Source organism: Macaca thibetana, chromosome 9 (genome assembly GCF_024542745.1).
Source record: "Macaca thibetana thibetana isolate TM-01 chromosome 9, ASM2454274v1, whole genome shotgun sequence".
Classification (NCBI taxonomy): Eukaryota; Metazoa; Chordata; class Mammalia; order Primates; family Cercopithecidae; genus Macaca; species Macaca thibetana.
This window is the reverse complement of record NC_065586.1, coordinates 55,713,707-55,720,816: the sequence shown is the minus strand read 5'-3', so window position 1 is coordinate 55,720,816 and position 7,110 is coordinate 55,713,707. Positions and strand designations below refer to the sequence as shown.

The 7,110-nt window shown below is 49.2% G+C and overlaps 1 pseudogene; it reads right to left on the bottom strand.

Annotated features, from left to right (window-relative positions):
- Positions 1-231: 231 nt before the first annotated feature.
- On the bottom strand, positions 232-4,374 carry LOC126962252 (inosine-5'-monophosphate dehydrogenase 1-like; annotated as a pseudogene).
- Positions 4,375-7,110: the final 2,736 nt, after the last annotated feature.

The following is a 7,110-nucleotide window of genomic DNA, read 5'->3' as shown; positions in this document are numbered from 1 at the left end:
ACTTCAAGCTCAAAATATTACATAAGCATCAAGGGGGTGAGCCCAGACAGGCACTCTTCCTTGTCCAATTTCGGGAGAAGATCTCTATTCCCTGTGACCCCAGGATATACAATGGCTGTTCTACACTCAGCAATCACTACATGTGATTCCCAGGGCAGGGGCTGCAACTCTTCTGCTAAGAGCCCACAGAGCCCCAGGGCTCCCCCACCCCCACCCCATACACACACACACCCCAGTCTTCTCTGTCTTTCTTGAGGACTTGTTAGTGTTTTGGTAGTACCTTTGCCAGGGAAGCAGGCTCTCCGGGATGCACTTTGAACCTTACCCTACTGACATGGACTTGCGTTCTCTTACCTCTAGGCTCCTTGCCTGGCAGTTCTGCATTTTCGGACTCCCCTCCTCTGACGAGTCCATTTGCCACCACAGCAGTAACTGCAATGGGGTCACGACACCTGTTTTCTGTGTTATGTGGGAAAAAAATTAAGATACTGAACATTTATGTATGCTACCTTCTGGGTGTGAAGAAGGGAGCAGGAATTCACATTTGATTTAGCTGGTATCTGCAGAAAGCAGCAGTAGGGATTAAGAAATGGATAAAAATAGTGTTACTTTTTGGGATGAAGAGTGGCATGAGACTGATATCTATATATATGTATCTATATATCTGTACATAGATATAGATACTTGGAGGCGTTGAAACCTACTTGATTTATTCTGATTATTTAATACACACTGATGTAACTGTGATCCCAAAGTGTGCAAAGTTAAAGCCTTCAACTGCAGCTGAGGAGAGAGCAGGAATTGTACACCTGGGGACGGTGGTGAGTCAGGAATGACAGGCAGGTGGCCATGACCAGGGCAGCCTCCTCCCCAGGGCCAGTGACAGGGGAGTGGCCTGAGGAGCAGGACCCAAGGGTAGCCCAGGGCTGGGGAAGGGGGCAGAGACCTCCCCTTGGCCTAGGTCAAGAGCTCAGAAGTGCCACATGGCTGAGGGGGCAGCAGCCCTGGAAGGGCCAGAGGCAGGGCCAGGAGAGCACCATTTCCCGGGGGGCTGGGGGCACGGAGGCGTCCTACAGGAGAAGCCAGGAGGGGCTGCCTGCCCCTGGGGTGGGGGCCAGGCTGGAGGAGCAAGAAAGACCTAGGGCAGGTGCAGGGCCTGAGAGTCCAGCTGGCCGGGCTGGGGGCGCTCCCAGGGCAGCCTGGCCCAGGGAGCAGTCCTGACTCTGCAGGGGATGCTGAGCAAGAGGCCACAGACCCCTCAGGACCTCCCCTCCTCTCTCCCTAGAAAGGAGCTGGGGAACCTGTAGTGCAAATCTGTGGATCACTCAGTGATGGAGGGAGACTGTGCCCGAAGGTGGACACTGGGGTGCACCCCCTCCACCACCTCAGCTTCCACTGCTGTCCTCGGTATAGCCGCTTCTCGTAAGAGTGCAGGCCATGGACACCACCCTCAATCTGGACCGACATGGTCCGCTTCTCAAACTTGAGGTCTCCTGAGTACATCATGGATCGAAGGACAGACAGGCTGTGGGTCCCGATATCCTGGCAGCCATGCTGGATGCCCACTATGAGACAGGGCTCGAACTTCTGAATGGACCCTTTGTCCTTGATGGAGCCCAAGACACCCTGTGCGATCTTTACCTTATCCCCCTCGCTGAGGGGGGATTTCTGGCTGCTTCTGCTCTTCTCCATGGCATCCAGTGAGCCCATGCCCTGGTACTTCTTGAGCTGCACCCCGTCTGAGAAGTACTCGCCAGGTGCCTCCACGGTGGTGGCCAGCAGGGAGCCCATCATCACTGTGGAGGCTCCAAGGGCCAGGGCTTTGACCACATGCCCCATGGTCAAGATCGGCTATGATGGGCACATCAAAGCACTGGGCATACTCGGTCACCTTGTACACAGCAGTGCCCTGGGGCCAACTGCAGGCCTTCACTTCCTGGGTGATGCAGATGGAGCCGCAGCCCATGCCCAGGCACAGCCCATCCACACCAGCATCAATCAGGTTCTTGGCCTGGGCTGCTGTCACCACGTTCCCCCTAATCACCTGGAAGTGGGGCTACTTCTGTTTGATGTAATGCACCATGGTGATCTGATACACTGGGTTCCCTTGGGACGAGTCCAAGACTATGACGTTGACGCCCGCCTGGGTGAGCAGGTCCAGGCAGTATTTGTCATCCTCACGGGTGCCCACAGCTGCCCCCCACAGCAGCAGCTTGTGGCAATCCTTGGAGGTCAGAGGGTAGTCTCGATTCTTCTTCAGGTCGGTGTGGGCAATGATGGCCACCAGCTCATCACGATCACTGACAATAGGCAGCTTCCCTTTCTTGCTACACTGCAGGACCTCATTTGCCTCTTTCAACGTCATGCCTGCTGGGGCCACCACCAGTTTCATCCTTGGCGTCATTATCTCACTGAGGAAGGTGGTGTGGTCCCTCTCAGCAAGATGTCCCTTGACATCTCGGGAGGTGACGATGCCCACCAGCTTGCTGCCCATGGTGCCCGTCTCAGTGAGGAGGATACCAGAGAAGCCATGCTGCATCTTGGCCTCCAGCACATCACCCACGGTGTGCAAGGGGCTCAGCATCACGGGGTCTGTGATGAAGCCCTGTTCAAACTTCTTGACCTTCCGCACCTCGTTGGCCTGGAACTCTGGGGTGCAGTTGTGGTGAATGATACCAATACCTTCCACCAGAGCCATCCCGATTGCCATGTCAGCCTCTGTCAGTGTCCACAGGGAAGGAGATCAGCGGCGTCTTCAGCCCTTGCGGGTCAGGGCTGAGGTCAGGTCCACCTCATCAGCTATGAAGTCTATGAATCCTAGGAGAATCAGGAAGTCGTTGTAGGTGAGGCCGTTGGCGCTGGTGAAGAGCTGCTGCGCGGTGAGCCTGTCCTCGGGCACGTAGCCGGTGCCGCTGCTGATCAGGCAGTCTGCAAGGCTGCTGCGAGACCTGCAACGGACATAAACAACTGAGTGGCCACCTGCACAGCCACACTGCCGCCACAGGCCAGGCAGGCCAGGGGCAGGGGCTCTCATGTATATATTTTTTATATCCCTTCTATTTTTGGGAAAAAAAAAATGCCCCAGGAAGGTCTGATCACCAAATCCTTCCAGAGAGTGGTCTTTCAAGCCAAGGCGGTTTTCAGTCCCACCCACTGAAATCATCCAGTCCTTCATTCACCTATGTCGACCCAGCTCGGAGGTGTGACCTGCGAGATCCTTCATGCAATCAAGAAGTCAGGCCTCCACCTGGTCCTGGGGGTCATCTGAGTCCCGCAGTTTTGGAAGAGGAACTGGCTCCCCACTGTGGGGACATGTACCATGCCCACTGTGGGCCTGTTTTTCATCCCTGAATTCACCCCCCACAGAATGGTTCAGTTGTCATATCTAGCTATCTAATAAGCTTGAGGGCACTGTGTCCCCTGCGGGATGTCCCCATGTCAGAGCCCACATGCTTGACCATGCAGGCTGATGCAGTGACAAGCACGAAATATCGTGATTATAGTTCCTGCTCTCCTTTCCAGGGCTTTGAGCCCAGCACATGATGTTGTGTGTTTCTTGTTCCACCAACTGGCTGCTGTGGAATGACTAGGAAACCTCTTGGATGAGGGTGGCATCTGGGCACAGGTCAAACTTTCTGAGAGTCTTTTTAACCTCTTTCGCTGCAGCCAGGAATGGCTGGATCTCTGCTGCTGCTTGCAGGGACTGTCCCATCCATACACGGGTCTGTGCTGGCTTTTGTCACCTGGGCATGTACGGCCACCATCTTGCCTGCTCAGCTAGTTCCATCCCTGGGTTCTAGAATGATGTCATAATGATGCCCATTATGACAGATCAGCCCAAGGCCGCACGCTGACCTAATCAATAAACAGGTGGGGCAGAGCTGTGATTAAGAAACTGAATCAGTCAATTCCCACTTGTGAATAGACAGCATGAAGGCTTTAAACCTCTCTGAACCTGATCAGCATTGGCAATGACCTTCTGCAGATCCAACAACAGCACAGAAGAACGTATCATCAGGAATACATTTGGATATTGACACAACTTCATCCACAGTCGGCTTGTCATCCTGAGCTCCCTTCCCAGGCAGCGTGGATATTGCACTGGATTTTGCTGACCAGGGAGTTGGGTTATAAGCGGTAACTCTAACCTCTTAATACTAGCAACATTGACAGTACCATATAATCCATCTATTACACCACACAGGAAAATCAAGCCCAGCAGTACAGGACAGAAGAACTGACTCCAGCCAGGATCAAGCATTGCTTTGGCATTGTTCTCCAATACCTGGGCCTTTCTTCTCCAATTGTTGGGGTAACCGGAGTGAGGAGCCTGAGGGGACCCAAAGATGTTCTCCTGGTAGGATTCCCCGCCATGGTCTTCTGCATTTGTAGACATTTTGATTGGTTCCATTTCTAAGAGCCAATTATCTGTGCTTTAACGTGAAATAAGGAACCTGCCTTCTGATCTTCAAGAATATGTACATGGACACACACCTTTCAGATTCAACTCTGAGATTTTTGGTTTTAAACAAACAATTGTGTTCATCACAAATGAAGAGTCCCTCAAGCAGCAGCCTCCTGGAATCACCTGCTGAGTCCAAATCTTGTAGCCCTTAAAAATACTATTTTTACAAAGTAATAAGTATTTAGGGTGCTATGAAAAATGCAATTCGAAAAAGTACATTGGTTTTTAAGAACAAGAGGAACTATTTAGAAATTATACAATATATTAACAAAAGTAAATATTTAATATATCTCAAACACAAAAATGTAAAAACCGGTTACCAAACATCAAGAAAAACTTAAACTTGTAAAATGCATTTAAATGTATTTTATCTTCATTCTATTATTAGCAGATAATCTTAATAAAAATGAGCTGTTATTTAAAGCAAAATATCATGTAATTTTAGATTTATCACTTTCTATTTCTATGGAAAAGCAACACCAGCATGCATTGTTGCTGAAAGTGAAACAGTTTTCTGATTCTGTTCTGTTCCACTCTGCGTTCTGAGATGTGTATCAGACACCAGCCACACACCCTAGATGTGCTCGGGGCACAGCCTGGCCCCACACAGCACTCTAGTCTGCAGGTGGGCACCTAAGGCCCTATCATTCCCACTTCTTATTGTCATATTTACTTATTTATCAGCACCTCTATCCATCTTTAAATGACTTAAGTGAGAGTACATTAAAGTAGCTTAGATGTTCCTAAGCTTCCGCAGAGCACGTCGCATCTGTGACAGCAATTCAGAAAAAGGACAAATTTTATTTTATTCTTAATAGTACACAGCATAAGAGAACAGCTTAGGCAGTTTACTGTAACTGATGGTCCTGATGTCCTTATCTATAAACTAAAAACTCCCCACAGAAGCTTCTGTAAGTATAATGTTAAATAAGTCTGTAAACACAAATAACAAGAATGCAATCCAAGTGCTCAGTTATGGGAAACTGGTGAAGAAAGTTACTGGTAAACCCACTGTGATGATGATGATGATGTGTGTGTGTGTGTGTGTGTGTATGTGTCAGCTTGGCTCAGTGACAGTCCTTAGTTATTTAAGCTAGGTGCTGCTGTGAAGGTATTTTGCAGATGTGATGGATATTAAGAGAGTATCCTAGGCTGGGCGCGGTGGCTCACACCTGTAATTCCAGCACTTTGGGGGACCGAGGCGGGTGGATCACGAGGTCAGGTGGCTCACACCTGTAATCCCAGCACTTTGGGAGACCGAGGCGGGTGGATCATGAGGTCAGGAGATCAAGACTATCCTGGCTAACACGGTAAAATCCTGTCTTTACTGAAAAATACAAAAATTTAGCCGGGCGTGGTGGTGGGCACCTGTAGTCCCAGCTACTTGGGAGGCTAAGGCAGGAGAATGGCATGAACCCAGGAGGCGGAGCTTGCAGTGAGCCGAGACCACACCTTTGCACTCCAGCCTGGAGGACACAGCGAGACTAGGTCTCAAAAAAAAAAAAAAAAAAGAGTATCCTGAAAGATCTGGCTGACCCCGACATAATCAGTTGAAAAGTTTTAAAAGCAGAAGCCTAAAAAGGCCTTAAAAGCTGAAGCTTCCCTGAAAAAGAAAAGAAATTCTACCCATGCGCAGTGGCGTCTGCCGTACTTGTGCCTGCGGAGTTCCATTCTGCTCATTCTCTTCCCTCCTGACTGCCCATAGACAATAGCTGTGGTCTGTGCCCATGACCTCCCTGATTCTGGACTTGCTTAGCTAGCACCCACAATCCAATTCCTTTAACAAATTTGTATATATATATGAAAAATACTGGTTCTTCCTCTCTAATTAAAGCCTGGCCAACACACCCCAAAATTAGAAGGGGATGCTGCTGTTAGAAGGAATAAGGTATACATTTTAGGCCTTTCAAGACTCCAATAAATGATAGTAAAATAATAGCAAAGACAAAACTTACTTTGGGGTTAAGAAATCACAAATTGATACATAAACTTAATTTTGCTCCCCTATTAAAATCCTATTATAAAACAGTAAACATAGTAAAAGAATTTCTTTTAAAAGGACACTAATTTAAGAAATACAGAGAAAGCAGAGAGGCAACAACCACAAAATCATTTTGGAAGTTGAAAAGCAGAGACCAGTGGCAAATTCCTTAACAGACCTGATAATACCACATCCAAAACAGCAGAAGAAAATGTTAAGAATCTTTAAATACACAGAACTGTGGCATTGTTACCCCACAGAAGTTGGGGTGGAGGGGACGCTTAAGTACAGAATGGGTAAAAGCTGGGCGAGAAACCGATTCCTAGTTTCCAAGCCACAGAGCTACAGCCTTTTCCTCGACATGGCCAAAGCTAGGAGGTTTATTCTCTAGAGAGTGTAAGAGGGGTCTGGAACTAGGGGATGCCAGCACGGATCCAGAGAATGGGCGCCACACTGAAAACAAAAGGATGAAGTGACCACATGCTGTCATGCTGAATGCTGAGTGCGAGGAGTCCCAGCCTTCTTCCCCTACTGGGCTCAAAGATGCGGCCAGGCCAATCCTTCCCGTCACATAGGAAGGGGCCCGGGGCCCCTTGGGTAATCTGGCAAATCTCTGAAGACCTAAAGAGACCACTGCTGCGCTTCCCCAGTGAATAGCCCAGCT